This window comes from Ruditapes philippinarum, unplaced genomic scaffold (assembly GCF_026571515.1).
Source record: "Ruditapes philippinarum isolate M1 unplaced genomic scaffold, ASM2657151v2 ctg6443_1_1_1_1, whole genome shotgun sequence".
NCBI lineage: Eukaryota > Metazoa > Mollusca > Bivalvia > Venerida > Veneridae > Ruditapes > Ruditapes philippinarum.
This window is the reverse complement of record NW_026863992.1, coordinates 43,793-62,282: the sequence shown is the minus strand read 5'-3', so window position 1 is coordinate 62,282 and position 18,490 is coordinate 43,793. Positions and strand designations below refer to the sequence as shown.

General features: G+C 29.5%; 1 long non-coding RNA gene across 1 annotated transcript; it reads left to right on the top strand.

Moving 5' to 3' along the window:
• The first annotated feature begins 33 nt into the window (after positions 1-33).
• LOC132724033 (uncharacterized) lies at positions 34-14,600 on the top strand. The gene is made up of 5 exons (XR_009624837.1): positions 34-85; positions 8,212-8,386; positions 10,549-12,881; positions 13,217-13,438; positions 14,518-14,600. It is a non-coding gene; the product is annotated as an uncharacterized LOC132724033 (long non-coding RNA).
• The last annotated feature ends 3,890 nt before the right edge of the window (positions 14,601-18,490 follow it).

Sequence of the window (18,490 nt, the reverse complement as noted above, 5' to 3'; positions counted from 1 at the left end):
GAAACAGTCATCTAATTTGGATTGTAAACTTAAAACCCAAATCAATATGCCAATTGGTTTTTTCACAAACGTCTCTTTATCAGAGGTATGCATGCATTCATTATACAAAATAAGGTGCTATCTTTGACACAGTAAGCCCTCGCAAGCAATTTTTTTATTAATAAGCAAGATCCCTAGACTTTGTAAAAGATGAGTACATGTAGCTATTTTTTACAGTTAATAAGGCACGAATGAATAAATGGTGTTCAGCCTATCATCAAAGTATTTGAGTGTTTCCAAATATCTCGTCAGCCACTTTGTTAATCTCAAATCAGAGGTAATGTTTTTACGTTTTTTAATGGTCTTTATCAAACTGAATATTAATAAGTATCTTTTAATGTTAATAATCGTTTCCTCAGTTCTTACCAAAGGTTATCATATATATTTACTGCATCATACTTGAGTTTTTTATCTAGGACAATAAACCGTTGCGTTTGCTATCAGCAGTCGCCTTTTTTAAATGATTCCTTCAAAACCTAATAAAATCTAATATTGCTCAAATATAAAACCAGTCTAAGATTTTCAAAATGGCGGCGCAAACTACATTATGAATATTCTTATACATGTTAGCCTTAGACATATATTTGTTATTGATTTTTTTATTTCAATTAAACTAAGGCACGTAAGAGCACTACAGCTCTCCTGTCTTTTCGCGTATAATCACTATAACTTAACCCTAAAATTAAGTGCAAAATGGAAACACTAACACGTTTCTGTTTTAAAGTTAATGATTTGAATGGAAAAATTCGTTTGTTGTAATATGTAACTGAAATTCTTAAGACTGGTCAATTTTATTGATTTATTATGTTATTTCCAAATGAAAATAGCTCATTTACAAGGTTGAATGAAGTTGACGTCAACTAGATAATTTATCAAAATTGGTTTAAATAGTTTTCCTGGTCTGATGCAGTCTCCTGTGGTAACGAATACTTGATACATGTACCAAAAATGTTTTTTTTAAAAAAAGGTGTTTGTTAATTCTTGTTCTTTAGACGTTTCTCAGTACGTTACCTTACTGGTTCGGTTACATTTGGCAAATTAGAATATGATTTATATGTAGCTGGGAAATTGGAAATTATTTCGCTCCCCCACCCATTCATGCTTCTAATTGTTCGTTTAGACTTAAATAATAAAGAAATTAATGAATAATTCTTTGACTTTGTTGTTATTTAGTTTGTATGCAGCTGCATTACTTGAGATTTAAGTAGGTCATCTCAAATTTGGAGATTCATATAAATATGTTGAAACAGCAATATTTATCTAGTCATGTTAACAAAAAAGGAATAAATGTTGGGCAAAAAATCTAAAGCTGAAAAGAGAAGATCAGATACTGAAATCAAAATAATTTGATTCTCTAGTCATTTTTTATAAATAAATATCAGCATAATCCCCTTATATTTATGTTATTAAGGACATTGCTTGATTATCATAGCATATCTGTGCAACATGGTGTATTATAGTCCTGAGTGTCCAAGCTCATGTCCGTATTCCTCACTTCACTTTATGATGGATTAAATAAAAAAAATGTTAACATTGATTAAAATATTGTGGATCATTAGAACAAAAGAAAAATCAGTATGTTAATGCTTTTGATTATTCAGTTATTGAACATGTTGTTTGTAGGCATTCAGTTTAATGTAACATTTGTAACTTCAAAAAAAATATAACGTCTATTTTTGATGAAGTTTATCATGAAAAGGTATGTCAATCCTGTCTTTAAAATTATCAAGGTTGCAGAAAAAACTGATGTTTTGAGACGCATGTTAGGTTTATTATATAGGGATTTGATAGCTAGTGATCTTTTGAAAAATAGTTTTCCTATTGGTATTGTTGTAACAATTTTCATTCTGTTCACCCTTGATTTTTGGAAATATAATAATCATTCTGGAGTACAGGCTAATGATAATACTTTAATAATGTTTTGAGACGCATGTTAGGTTCAGACTAAAAGGCTTTGATAGCTTGTGATCTTCTGAAAAAAAGGTTTACCTATTGGTATTGTTGTAAAGGTTTTCATTCTGTTCACCTATATTTTTGGAAATATAATAATCATTCTGGAGCTTATGATTATCCAAATGAGTTTTATAGATATTTTGTAAAAAAAATGCTGCTTTTTGTATTCTAGGTCCTTTTGAAAAAATCCCTTTACTTCCGAGTCAATATTCTATTTTCATAAAAAGATACTGATGTAAGAAGGATAATTCTAGATTTGAGTATGCCCAAAGGTCACGCAGTGAATGATCTATTTTGCTTACGATTTTTATTTAATTGAACCTGATGATTTAGTTTTTCCTCGAATTCAGGATTGTGTTCACTTAGTGAATTATAATCAATTACAATATGTGCTATTTTGTTGGAAAAATTTTTTTTAGATATTATTTTAAGTACGGGGCGTAGGTCAGTCTCATAGATATGTCAAAGAGTTACAAATGCAGTATATTTTTATTAAGTTTTAAATTGTTGTTTATTTTACTCAATTATCTTGATGATTTAGCAGAGGCAGAAATAAACCTTAATACTCATTTTGCATATATAATTATTTAGATTGAGTCTTAAATGATTGTTGCTATAATAAACCTGTTGATAAATCTTGACCTGCTTCAGAAGTAATGACTTTCTTTAGTGTACTATTCAACACAAAATATAGGACTATGGAGGCTACGTCCGAATGTATTCACTCAGAAGCACTTATAACCCGACACTTACATTTTTCAGTTTAAATACATTATTTGTGGACAGATGCTTTTTAAATTTGGACTATACACATTTCAATAAATCATATTTACTACTTAGAATTATGTTTACAACTCATTAATATTTTCAGTCATTTTGTGATTTTTCATTTTACAGTAGCCTGTTTGTTCTGTTATTTTTTCTACTTTTGTCAATGAGTTGAAAATAAAATTCTAAGTAATACGTATACTATGTTGAATAGTTTTTGGTCCAAAGTTGAACAAAATCCGTGCACAAATAATTAATTTATACCGAAAAAAAGAAATTGTTGGGTTATGGTTTTAAGTGCCTCTGAGTGTAGTAGAAATAATATATTGTTTTATATACTATTGACTATAATCAAAAGATCCTGCTTGTCTGTAATTAAAAAGGAATTGAAGTAAAGCTTAAAGACAAATCAGTTAAGCTAGGTGTAATTAAAATTGGTTAAGGTATTTTTTCCTTGTCTTATTCATACTCCTTCAATAAGAAATCGCTTGATAAATGTACCAAAAATGTTTTAATAAGGTGTCTTGGTTGTTCTATTTCGTCAGGCGATTCTGAGTATGATATTTATTTGGTTCAGTTACATTTGACAAATAAGAATGAACTTTATTTGCTGCGAGAAAATTAGAAATTATTTCGCCCCCCTCCATCCATGCTTCTGAACGTACGGCTAGACTTGAATCAATAAAACAATTAATGTATAATTGTTTGCTTACTAAATGTACTTTATTGTTTTAAGAGTTTTTTATGTAGCTGTGCAAAGGGGAGATTGAATTAGATCATCTCTAATTGGGAGATTCATATCAATATGCTGAAACAGTAGTTTTATCTAGCCATGCTAGTCATGTAAACCAAAATGTAATATAACTGTTTGACAAAAAAAAAAGATTAAAGGATTCTGATACTGAAGAAAGAATGTGGTTCTGTAGTTAATTTCTAAGAAATAAATCTCAGCAGAAATCTCCTTATATATAAGTTATTAAGAATATTGCTAGATTATCACAGCGTATCTGTGCAACATGTTGGTTATAAAACAACATCCAGAGTGTTCAAACTCTTGTCAGTAATCCTGAATTGACTTGAGGATAGATATTATCAACTAAAATGAAATTTAAAAATGTGTGTGGATCTATTTCTTTAAGATTAAAGACAAAATCAATATGGAAATAATTTAGATTCTTAAGTTATTAAACATGTTGCTTTGGTATACAGTTAAATATTATATTTGTATCATCACCAAATGATAATGCCAATTTTTGAGATTACAATGTATGAATTTATTAATATGTTTCCTACCAATATATATTTACCTTCCTTTATTTTCAAAAATCTATTGCTTTATAATGTTTTTTTATCAAACGTTGTATTTTTAGATTTTGATATATATATATTATTTAACCTTCCTTTAATTACCAAAATCTATTACTTTATATATTTGTTTTGTTGTTGTTTTTGTATTAATATTTTTTCCTGTTAAGACTATAATAAATTGGAGATTTTATAGGTTTATATGATTTAATTATTTGTAAATGAGACAATCTTATTAATTGAAACTGATGTTACTTAAGATATTTAAATTGACTAAATAACAATAAGCTGTATATGAAGCATATAAAATGTCAATTTGTTTAGTTATTTTATCAAAACTTTGGACATGAATACTGTTTTGCTATATTGTGGGCAGTCTATCTCTAATTGAAAGACTGATATATGTTCATAGCAAGAAAAACCAAATTAATAAGTTTAGCCCACTGCATTTTTGAAAATTCCTGAATTTTAAAAGCTTTAATTCAAAGAAGGTCATAACAATCCATTTTCATATGCCCAAATATTATATTTATGTTACGCTTAGATATTTTGCATGACGCATCCCATGTTGACTTCTACAAAATTTATATAAATCATGCTCCTGGGGTCAATATTGGTCCTGCCCGAGGGGTCACGCTTTTAGAAAAACTTATTTATATATTATGTATTTTTATTTAAAGGTACAAATCCCAGATCTCAGTTATTTTGCATAAGAACCCTGATATTTTTCTAAAAATCAGTTCACTGACATTACAAATTGGCTGTGCCCAGTGGGTAGGTGGGGGATGGGTAGATCTGACACAGTTTATATGTACACAGAATTATATAGTTTACATGTTTTAAAAGTCTTTTTCTCCAACATACAACATGCAGAGCATACATTTTTAGCATGTATCATCACTTTGTAAAAGTAGTTATTATCAGTTTTGTGATAGATGTTTGTGAATCGTTGTTATAAATGTAAAGGGAGGTAAAAAAAGAAGAAGACAAACCTATTTGTAAGCATAGCATTTTTATTTTTATGATTTTAAGGGCATAATTGTTTGTGCCATTGAATTACTGGTATAATACTTTTCATATGTTATTTTGAATTTTTATCATTTAAAAACCAACAATATTGTTGTTTTCAGTCAGTATATATACTCCTTGACAATTGCATGGAGATAAATAATCACCACTCTGCCTCAAAATAAGCTTTCTAAGGGCATAACTGGTGGCATGTCTGGAGTCTGTACTCCACAACGGAAAGCTGTGACATATATAATTGTCACTAAGTATTCATGTGACAAGAGCATAGCTCTTTGGCATGTATCAATATAGATCTTATTAGTAATAATTGAAATAAAACATGTTCTGAACAAATGTTATAAATGAGTATTCTCAATGTTAAACAAATTTGCATTCGGGCATATATTGCCACGCCTATGAATTGCTCATGTTATTTAATTGGATTTCTTCACATTTGAATATGATAATCATTTAGGCCTTTAAGTTAATCAGACAGACCATGACCGTCACTCATTAATGGCCTTGCCTTGAATAAAATTTATTGATTTTTATTTATTTTTATATGTAACTAGCTAATACAATTTATTATTACTACTGAAACAAAATTTGTGAAAATTGATAAAATAGAGAGAAATAGATCTCCTTAATAAAATCCAATCTTAATATATGAGCTTATTAAATCTTAGACTGAAAGTAAATGATCGGGATTTTGAACTCTGGGAATATGTTCTGCACTTGAAGAAAACGAGTACATGTAACGATATACTTACTAGAACAAGAACTGCAACATTTATTATGATAACTAGATCTAAATCACAAAAGGTGATTAATATTTCCACCAGCAACTTGACCTTTTGAAAACTAAGTGGTCTTAAGAAGTTATTGAACTCAACTTATTTTTTATTAAGTTTAAACTGTGTACAAAAAACATTTTTTTTTTATTTTTTGAAAGATTTGTACAAACGTTTATTTGTTTGCTTTTAGAAAAAGTAAACAAAATATTGACCATTGCCCCAGTCAGGCAAATGCTCTTGCTTTTGTTTTCTACTAGCACGCAAATTAAATGTGGTTTCTTCTACACTTGAGGAAGGAAAGTGTACATTTATAGCCAAACTGTTTCAGGGATATGGAGTACTCAAATTACAGCCTCTCCAGAAAATAATATTTTAAGGCTTAGGTCTAAAATTTCTCAAGTTCAAGTGGATCTTAGATCTGTTTCTATCATATAACATGTTTGTGTAACAATGATGTACCTTGGCGTCGTTTAATGGATGACAATATTCCGGCTGATAATAACTTCAAATGATCAGTACCAATCTTCTGCTAGCATAATTTTGTCTGCTATTATTCCGTCTCCTATAGATTTTGATTCAACCGACAACAGAGTTAAGAAATTAATTAGTTAAACAATTAATAAATACTATTATGAAAATCTAGAAATAAATATTTTATTAGAACTTCCAAGTCTTTTCTTAGTTCTGGCATTCCACATCGTGAGTATTGTGCAAAAAGGATGGTGGTTTACAGCTTAATCTTGAAGAAAGCATTTTATCATAAACACTATTGCACACTTAAAGTAATTAGTGTGGGAACGATGCATATTGTCTAGAAGCTAGAAATTTCATGTATATTGAAATCTTTAGTTTGCATGTAAGTTGAAATCTTTATTATTAGAATCGTCAAATTGTTCGTGTTTCTGTTGAAATTTGGTGACTGTCATTATGTCTTTCCTTTAGATATTTGGTTTCTCAGGAAAGGCTTAATCTTGCAAGTTGGTAATGGCCAGTATTAAAAGTGATTTGCTCCGGAGGTTATAAAGAAGCCTGTTAATGGGATTGTTCTATTGTATTTATTCGTGCTACAGTTGTTAAGTTGCTTTACAGCTGTTTTATTGTATTTTTATGTTTACATGGCAGACGTATTAAATGATTTATATGCTTAAGATTTTTGCCTGAGACACACAGTTTTACACGAAAGACTCATTCTTGCAAGCTGATACTGACCTGTCTTGCAGGTTATGCTACTAAGGAGGTATTAAGGACGCCTCTTAGTAGATTTATATGTTTTTGATACTTGTATTTGTTATAGTTTTATTTGTTTTTCATAGCCATGGGTTTGGAGTAGGTTGTGCGTGATGATGAATTTGAACACTGTTATGGTTATTTTGCTAACATATGGATAGATACAATTATTTCCATTGTATTTGTTGATGAATCAAACTGTCATATTTGTACTGAATGAATGTGATCTCTGGAAAACATAATAATATTTTTTCAATAACTCAAATTACTCTAGTGCTTTCAAATATTTTGTTTAATTTGAACTACAAATAGTTTAATTATAGGGTTGAATGAAGTTGACATTTGTAAATCTTTTTTCATAAGTTGGTTTTAGTTCATGATTTATGTACGTAGGTCATTTACAGCTTTCTATTGTTTGCCTGTATCTTTTGCGATAGACATTATATTTTAGTCTTTTCCTCCACTGAATTTTAAGTCCATTCCGTATTAGGTTGACACATAGATCATACTTCTTATTTATAGACATTTATTTCACAGAATTGTTCAACATTTGCTGAGAATATTTTATTTTACGGACTGGTGTATTCATCAGTAATCTAACTACACAAACCTAGAGGAGCTTTCTTAATTTAATAATTGTTTTTTTTTTGGTTTTTTTTTTTTGATGCATACGAAAATATTAAAGTCAATAAGATCCTGCTGTTACGAGTTTCCTTGTTCAAAGGAGAAGGAAAAATTGCCTCAAATAGTCAAGAGGTTCAATTATAAACTGTTGATTGACGAATTCAGAGATGAAGAGCAAGAATCTATACGGACGGAAGAGCATGTGTTTAATTGTGAAATACAGTATAACTAATTTCTTATAATTTCTAAAAAAAATTTCACTTCGTTTTTTTTTCAAATGATATTTTATGATTTTATTTTTAGCCTTCATAAGATTAAACTTTTATCCGTTACCATATCTTACCATGATTACCTTTGAAATTAAAAACATTGACACGTTTTTCTAATCTTCACTTTCGTCAAAAATGTTTACCATACCAAGTTCCAACAGATAGTTGATAGGTCACTTTGTTTCAGAATTTTTATTTTTATATGACATTGTATATTCTCGCAGTGTGCACTCGTTGTTAAAACATCGCACATAGACAACAAAGAATTTATCATTGATGACGATTTCAACGACGAAATATTCGTAATAGAAACAAACACAAGCTTGCTGTTTTTAACAACCATTCTGAAAACAGTATGGCCGCCAGTAATAAAATTCCGGGCAATCATTACTGCTGAAGGTATACATTAATATTATTGTATATAACATTAAATATTTTGATTTCATTTTTTATTGTAATTCAACATGGCAACCTTGCAGTTTTGTTATCTTTTAACACTTTTTGCAAGGTTTATTTTTCAAATTTTTATATTTCAATTTTTTATCTCGTTTATACAGCACAAAGTACAACAAGTATTATGGCATATTTTTTAAATCTAGAAATAAGGTGTAAAATGTTAGGCATGCTACCGATTGGGCCTTTTCAAGTACCATCTTGCATTTCTAGAGTTAGAATAGATTCTTAAAAAAAACGTCATTTCTACACCTTTTGTAAATTGCGTTTAGTTTGTTTGATTTGCTACATCTTATTGAATGCGTTTCGGGCAAAGCATGGCTTCATTAAGCCGTTATGAACACAGTTGAACACCATATGTATGCTTCTATAAGAAAAAGGTGTTCCATAAATAATTTAATGTTTGTTACGTCTTTTCGAACTATAATGTTTGTTTCCTATTTGTGTATCTACCAAATAAAATATGGCGGGTTTGCCCGTTTTCAAGTCATTTAATCATAGATGTTAGTTGTTGTTTTTCAAAATATTTGTACATATTGTACAAAAACGAAAACCTTATAAATATTACATGTTTACCGATTTTCTTGTGTTTAATCTATTACTGACGATAACCAGAGCTGCATTACTGGTACTGGTACTGGTACTGCAGTACGTACTGCAGCGATTTTGCAAGTACTGGTACTGATACTGAATTACTCTTACAAAATTTTGCTACTACTGGTACTGGTACTGCATTACTGTCTTAAAAAGTGGTACTGCTACTGCATTACCCAGTACTTTTGGTTTTGATAAAAATTAAAAATAACATCAATTTTTCTCATAAAATAAAGCTGTAAATTACATTAACTATATTTTATTTTTGTGAAAAAGTAAGTTATCAAATCTAAAGATAATTTGCTGCAATATTTCTTCAAATGTTAACATAGTATTCATCATAAAAAGCACCAAAGACTTTAAGTAAAAATTAAATTAAGATAAACAGACTCAATAACTCTTTACCCAGTAAAATATCCTTATTAAAATATTTTATTACTTTGTATTTACTAGTAAAAGAGCAAAATAAACACTAATTAATTTCTTCTATTCTAAAAAATCCCATTTCTAGTGAAAAAAGTGATATTGTTAGCACCATAAAAAGTTGTTATTTACTTTGGTATAAATTTAACAGAGGTGTGAAGGTGTGAAAGGCAACAAAAGACTGTTGTGTTTTAAATGAAAGATGTTTTCATTGTATTTATACAGTTGACTGGTTACTAAGCAATTAGATATGACATGAATATATGTTGTAAATATTGTTTGTAAAAAGTATGTTCAAACTATAAAGTTGTAAATATGTTATGTTAACTTTAAAGCAGCACGCCTCCAGATTCATCCTAATTTTCATGAAAATTTTGAAAATGTATTTAAAGGTAAAATATTGTTAAATGAACAAAGAAAGTACTTGACACATTACAATCGGCACTTAAAATCCACGTAAATTACCAAAAAGAGGTCAAAACATGCATAAATAGCCCCTACTGCGTTAGTAACACAGTAGAAATATGGTGATAAATACTACAAAATACAGTCATTAATTGCACACAAGATATAAATTATCACTTGAATCTTTAATTTGTTTACTTTTCTCAAAGTTTTAGTAATTTTTTTCCAAGTTTAATTTTCTTGAAATATTTTTGGTCATCTGGATGCATGCAGCTTTAAAGTAAATTATGATTTTATTTCTTTGCTGAATAATATTTGCAATTATTTGTTTGACACTGTATTTATTCAAACTTTGATGAATATATAAAAGTAATGGTACTGATACTTAATTACTTCACCAAAAAAAGTACTGGTACTGCAGTACCGAGCTAAAATCTAGTACTGGTACTGGTAATGGTACTGCATAATTTGCCAAATACTGGTACTGGTACTTAAGTACTACACCCTTAGTACTGATGCAGCTCTGACGATAACCTTTCTTATAACTAGTTGTGCTCAAGATACAATTCTAACTAGTGTTGTGTACTATTATAATCAATTTAATTATACACAGTTTATCATGCCGATGTCATAGTTTTATTATTTATATTGTCATTAAGACTACATAGCATACATATTTCCTTAAGAAACCCCAGCCTGTCTTTCAATCGATTCACTAAGACAATCTAGAAGAACTAAAATACGAAAGGAAACTTGCACTGAGCCAACCATGATCCTTACGTTTCTTTCGGCTTTGAATCTTTGTCAGCATTGTGAAGAAGTATTCACAATTCTAGCCGGGGAACATCAAAGCATTGATCTAACCGTCATATCTTTCGAACCAAATTGTGCAGATTATGAAGGTAAGTATATTCAAATCTTTAACAACTTCTGATAACTTTTAATTCTAGAAAAAATAAACTCGAGCTTATATAATGTCATTTGACGGATTCCTTGAGGTATACCCGCCACGTGCACGTAGAAACGATTTCGTCTATTCAGCAATGGGGAAAATTTTATTCTTACTTTGGTTATTTTTTTTTTTTTTTTGTAACAAAATTGCAATGTTTACAGATTCTTCTATAAAATAGCTTTTCTGATGTTAAATATGTCATTGAACTTTTAAGAATTGAAATAACGTTTAATTTAACTGATACAGCTATATTTGAATACTATATTCTTTTATATTTTTATCGTTTTTTATTAACGTGATGAATTACATGTCAATTACCCAGACTTATTCTAATGTCGGAAACCAAATTTGGACAGGGAACAAAAGCTAAGGGTTTAATTATTCGCAATTTCTTTTATTACCGTAATGCATTTTTCAGTCGACTGTTGCCCACTCATATTTAAAAGTCATTTTAGAAAGAACATCTGCAATGTACAAAAATAAATATGATAAGTATCAACTTAAATTTTACAAGTAAAAAGGGAATGATTCGAAGATTTATAATTCAGTGTGCAAACGTCTAATTATGCCTAAGTCAGAGGCAATTCTTGACAATATAGGCTAGGTGGATTTTGGTATTTTTATGGCAATTAACACTGCGAAAAATATATGGATATAGGGAAGTGTACGAAATTCCGTATACGGTAATCCGTTCACTCGTAATAAACGGGGACTTTGATGTACGAAGTCCGTATTTTACATCTATACGGAATTTTTATAACAAGTCCGTATATATCTAAAATTCGAAATTCCGTATTCTTTCAAATACGAATTCAGTATACACATGTATTTAAATAACAAATGAATATTTACTTTTCAATTGCCTATTTGCTATAAAAGGAAAGAAAAAGTATAATCTAACATAAGTCAGACATTTTACAAAATGACATAAAGAAAGGAAAGCTTTAACTCAATGTAATATTTCAGGGATGTATTAACACGTAAATTGCAAATTGATTGTCAGTGCAGAAAGCATGTAAAACATCCATATATCCACATAGTCTGTAGCATATAGACACAAACCGAAAATGTATATTGAACTTTATTCTTTTATACCGCTCGGTTTGCATTTAGCACATATTCGATATGTTTTACACTCATGTATTTACAATTACAATCATATATCATGTCTTTAGTTGCATTCATTGAACGCCACCTTTCCATGTAGATCTTGTTTGTCATATTTTAGTACTCTACTGTTCGAAGTAAATTCTATCATAATTTTGGCTATACAGCGATAAATTAACATTTGCGGTTGACGATGAGATAGTACATGTACTCTCTCCTATTTTCCGTTTACGGTGAATCATGTAATTTCGTATTTTTCATCTTTATAATATTTTAAAATGATAAGCCAAATAAGAGAAATTAATAAAAGTGGAATCGTGATGTCTAAATATAAATTGATGAAATTTAAATCATGAATCTGTGACGTATAAACCAATCTGTGAAGTTGAAATTGTGAAATCGTAAAAGTAAGAATTGTGAAATCACGAAGATGTAATCGGAAACTCGTGAGGTTGATATGTATGATCACTGGTATTTCGAATACAATAGTTATTTGTCGTTATTTCGTCATTCGCAGATTAAAGAAATTCTGCCATAGTTATTAAAATAACACAATAAACTGCAAGCTAAGAACCTTTATATTGTTTTCAATTCAAGCCAACACTCACCGTAATTTCATTAGCATACTTGCAAAATATTTTTGCCATTTGCAGCACTAGTCATTTTTCTCATTATTCGTGATAATTTTCTGAGTAATCTGTCCCGTACAACAAAGCATCTGTTATTACATTCTTGCAGATTATCCATTAGACCTCGTCATCACGGATGTTGATCGTAAGATCAAATTAAACTGTGAAAACGTAGAGTATTACAAGAAATACAAATCAAAATGGACTGAGATTGATATTCAAATACAAAATAACAGCCTCCCTTACGGATTTAGGATACATTATAAAATGTCGAACCATTCTCTTCAAAGATATTCTACATATACTTTAGTGGATGAGAAAAACTTATCAGGTATGTAAGATAAATTAAATATACTTGTTTATAGATGATTTGTTTTTATCTATACAAAACATGCTTATTTATCGGTTTTTAACCGAAATCTTCTTACTTTTTTGACGACAGATAGTTATGTACATGGCAAATATCTGATGTGAAGGAATTTCATTTTTTCGCGGTTAAAAGAATAGTTAAAATTTAAAATTGATCAAAATGATTAAAACATTTATTTCTTTACAAAACGATGTCATCCGTATAACAATGAAGAGAAAAATCTGCTATTAAATATTGCATAAAAGTTCAATTAAATTATTGTTTAGTTGAACATGATTTTTTTTTTCAAATTTAAGCTTGTTCAATGGTTTTCCGAAAATGCTACACGGTATTCTATGACGAGGAAACCTGGGATGGTGCAAACCGTCATTGCCATAATGGCAATGAACATCTTGTGACAATTGCATCAAGAAAAGAAATGAATTATGTCCAATACTTACTTCGAAGTTTAGCGTTTCGGATACACTACATATATATAAGCGACGCTAATGAACCATATTGGAATGGAGCACATATTGGTAACTTTTTCACTTAAAAACGTTGCTGTTAAACCCAATGTTATTAAATCTATTTGTTTTCCCTTTTAAAACTATAAGTGTGTGTGCGGATCGAATTGTGTGTATGCGTGCGCGTGGTGTTTGGCGCGTGCGGTGAGTTATATTCTATGAATCATTTTACCAATATGAATGGAGCCAAACATTTGTAGCTTTCCCTTCATCATGTATGTCAGGTATTTGTTTGGACTGTACTTTAAAAATGCATAAATTTAAATATCATCTAATTTCCCTTTGTCTAAGTTTTCAAAAACATTTACTATTGTTGCAATGAAAAACTTAAAATGAATTTGGGTGAAACGTAAAAATTGATCTATTTTTCCAATTTTAAAAGCAGCCGTCATTTAGTTTATGTTCTTATGGTAAAAATGGAATCTGCAGATTTTGTTAATCTCCACTGGGTCCTAACTTTATATCATGTATTATGACTACATGTGTCACAAAAACAAATACATAATGAAATTTTAAAATTCTAAATTTTGGGAAATTAAATTTTTTGGGGGTTAATAATTAAAACCCTTTTTTACCCTTTTTTCCCCACTTTTCCCTTTAAAAGAAAAATTTTAAGGGAAAAAAATTTAACCCCCCCAAAAAAAATACCAAAAAAAAACCGGATATTTAAAAACAAAAAAGAAAAAAACCCTTTGTATTTCATTTTTAAAAAATAAAAAATTCATTAAAAAATTTCCCTGGGCATTCCAAAATAGACCCCAATTTAGGGGAAAGGGAAAAATAAACTTTCCTGCAACTCTTCATTTCAAAAATAAAATAAAGTCTTACCCTCTATTTAAGCCCTCAACACTTTAAAAACCGGGGTTCGCTTTCAAATTTAAAAATCATAAAATTGAAAAGGGGCAAAAAAATTTCCCTATTTAAAAATCGGGAAAGCTAATTAATCAACATGGGGGTTTTCCCTGTTATGTCCATTTTCACAATAACCTTTCGATATAGAAGGAAAAAAAACTTTATAAAAACGTTTATTGGCTTTAAACCACAGATATGGTCTTTTCATATCTTTAAAATACTTGTTTGCCTTTTTTAAGGTTTACGGCGTGTAGAGGACAGAAAAAGGAGAACGAATTTCATATGGATAAATAACAACAACGTAACTTACAGTGCTTGGTAATATTTTGTCAAAGTTAAAACAAGTTTTGAACCCAATACTTTTATGTCTCCAACAGTTTATACTCTGAACATTAGAAGTTAATAACTGACAATTCCTGCAACTTCATTTACGTACTTGTTATATGAACACTGTTTGCATATATGCATGGAAACAAAATAAGAATTGGTCTTGGGCCGTATTCACAACTAATCTGATGTTTTATCTTATAAGTTAAAACATAAGTTGAATACAATCTTAGCTAAATTTTTTTTTTTAAGTTAATTTATGTTCGGAAACTGGAAATAAAAAAACTTTTGCCAAGAAATTTTTTACGGTTTTAAAAAATTCCCCAAGCAGTGATATTTAACTTTAAAAAAAATTTAAAACGGTTTGGAAAAGAAAAATGTCTTTTCCCTTACTAAAAATAGTAACGGAAAATGCTCTTCAATGTTTGAAAATTAAAAACCGGGTTTATACGTGGCAAAAACAAATGGAAAACTTTTCCCCAAAAACCATATAAAACTAAAAGATATTGATAATGTGGAAAAAGGGGGCAACTGATTTATAAAATGGGAAAAACTATATCTAAAAAAAACTATTTAGGCTTTATTTTCTAAAAATGGAAAAAGGGGTTTTTAATTTTTGTTTTCTTGCAAGGTCTGGCCCAATGTATTTGGGAAAACCAATACACAATTTAATTATTAAACTTGAGGGAGTATGCTAGCCATAACATCACTTGAATTTTAATAGATAAAAAAATCAAAAGATGGAGAGGGATAGGGTACGATGAGGCATCAGTAAAGTGACTTGTAAAGATCACGGTTTTGAATTAGTATAAATGAGTGTCTGAAGCCAACGGTATAGGTAGAACTTGTAAATGAATAAAAAGTTGAACCTAGTACAGACATATGGCTAAAATTTCATTATTTTTATTGAAATGTTGCAATTAAATTTATTTTAAAATAATTCAAAAAGAAGGCATTTAAATAACATTTCATGCTTTTCAGCTTTTGTCCTTATAAATCCTTTAGTGTGTAAACAAGTCATAAGTTTTTTGTTTTGTTTTTTATTTATACAGAATATATCATTCAAATGATCACAAATTCTAAACAATTTTTATTAATGGTTAAAAGATAGCAAAAAAAGTAAGATCGAGCTGTCAGAGGAGCAGTGCACTCCACTTTTCTCAGTACTTATCTAGATAGTAAACCACATATTTTCTACAAAAATATATAATTTGAATAAAAGTCATATAGACCTTGACCTTTGACTTAGCAGGCTGTGCCCAGATTTCATAACTGCATTTTTTGACATTATAAATTTCAATAAAAATATTAACAAAGATCATTGTGACCCATCACCTTGACCTTTTGATCCAAAATCAGTACTTATCATGATTAAATCTGGTACATACAATTTGTCAAAGTATAAAGTTCCTCAGTAAATGCTGGCTAGTTTTATGTTTGGTTATCACAATTCCCAGTGACTTTGACCATTTGACATGCAAATTGGGGGAGGGGAGCAGGTTTAACTCATCAAGGTTCCTCTACATATAAAGTTTCAATGTAATATATTTGTAAGTATTGGAAGTGTATGTCTATAATTAAAATTAACAACGCCAACAGGTCAGTTATGAGAGACTAACATTCCTTTTTTCTTCTATAAAAAGTGGAGCTGATAATCATACTGAAAGAAATCACTAGGTTAATTACAGAAAAAATAGTGACCATTCTGATCTTAATTCAAACAGTTCTTTCTCAATAACTAAAATTTCCTTTCAATGTGTTCCTTTTGGTGGTCTTCAAGTTTCTCACAAGTTAGAATGTTCATGTGTTTTCAGATGAAAACATCGGGCACATTCTTTTTGCTCATTAAAAACACAATTGGCAGTGATAGATTTTAATTAACATTTTATCACACATGAAACTGGATAATGAAATGCCCTGCATAAACATTGGTATCAATAAGGCTCCATGATGTTGTACTCTTCTATGAAACATTCGGATTACTTGTGGTCTCTAGAGTGAGATTCAACTGATGTGTTCAAGTGTTAATAAACACATAAGGTCTTCATCTTTCCTTTGTGTTTTACATGTATTTATTGTCCATGATTTTAAGTTGCAACAGGTGATATTTGATGTTAGATGCCAAGAGCTGTCAGATAGAAAATCGAATACCTTATGGTAGTATATTGTAACTACACCTTAATTCCGATTCATTCTCCATGTATTTATTGAATGAATCAGTGTTATGTTCAGCAGCATAAATCATGTAACATGTTGCTACTATGTTGATATCTTTTTTCTCCATACTACTGTCAGTCTGGATGACTACAACATCCGAGGTTCACGAATAGTGTGATATCATCTGAAAATAAAAACAAAATGTTAAAAAATTATAGGTACAAAAATAAAAAATGCCGTTTTAGTTTTAAGTTTTAACTCAATATCAGTCTAATTATCATTCAAACAAACAAATTGAGCATAATTATGTTGTCACTTAGTGAGGTAAATATAAAATATAAAAAAATGTGTTTCAATGGTATTAATTTATTCACACCATAACAACAAACCCCATTTTTAAATGGGAATTCGCACAACAAATGTGAAAGTTCACCGTAACTAAATATCATATTACAGAAGGATATTGTTATGGTTGGTTAAGTGTCTAACCATGAACAACACTGAACAACACAAGTTTGTGTTCAATTTATAACCTTGAACAGACAATATGATAATAATGGTATGTATCTATATTTGGCAATATTTTGAACTTCATGTATGAAATATTCCTAGGTTCGAACTATCCACTTTAAGAAAATTGGGGCTTATTCGGTAAAATGCCATGCTAGAGTTATGGGCTTTTGATAGTGATCTCCAATTATAATCCTGAATATAAGTGAATACCTGCAGTAGTGTTGAAGATTGATGTAGCATGAAAAACTTAAACCAGGAATTCCTAGTTCATAAAGGGCTATAATCCTGGCCAAATTAATGCCAGAGTTATGAGCCTTGGATAATATCCACCAATTATGATCCAAAATGTGTATTAAGTTTCAATTGAATACCTCAAGTAGTTTGTAATGTTGATGGTCCATGGAAAACTTAAACCAAACTGTTAAGCTGATGCCTCAGAGTCAGTAATTGTAAACTTTCAATGTCTGAGTTTTTAAAAACCTTTCTTAGATAGACTATTGAGATTTAACCAACATAGAAATACTCATTGAGCTTTTTCATCCCATCATAATTCTATTTTTCTTTGAATTCTTTGTGTTAGATTGGGACGCCTTTTAAAAATAACAGCTACTTTACAATGCAATAATTTAAACTTTATATCTAAATAGGATTGTTTATATAATTTATAGAAGCGACTTTGAAGAAAATATTACATGTATTATGAAACACTAAGTCAAAGTGTATAAGTGTGCATATCATTTTCTTTGAAATTAAAAGAACCCTTTTGTTTAGGGTTTTTTTCTTATTACTCCCACTTATAAAATATATTCTAATTTTTTTAACATAGAAATTAATTTTGAATATTTTATTTCTTTTTATCAAAAGGTACAGTAACCTTAATAGTATTTGAAGTAAAAATACTAAGGTCGTTCAACATTATTATTCATCTCGATAAAATTATTTTTTGGTCACTAAATAATAAAAAGTTAATTTTGTAATCTCACTATTTTGATGACAAGACACTCGGACAGATTTTACAAACTTGTATTTCATAGATGTCGGTGATCATCGTTTACAAAACGAACCATGGTGCACAATATGTTGGGCTATAATGATTTATAAAAAAAATCAACAATGTGTTGTGAATGTAGGTGTATAATATTATATTAACCCTTTATCCCCTTGTTATCAAGAAGTTTCGTGTTCAAATCCCGAAGAGTGCCTGAGTAGTTTGGT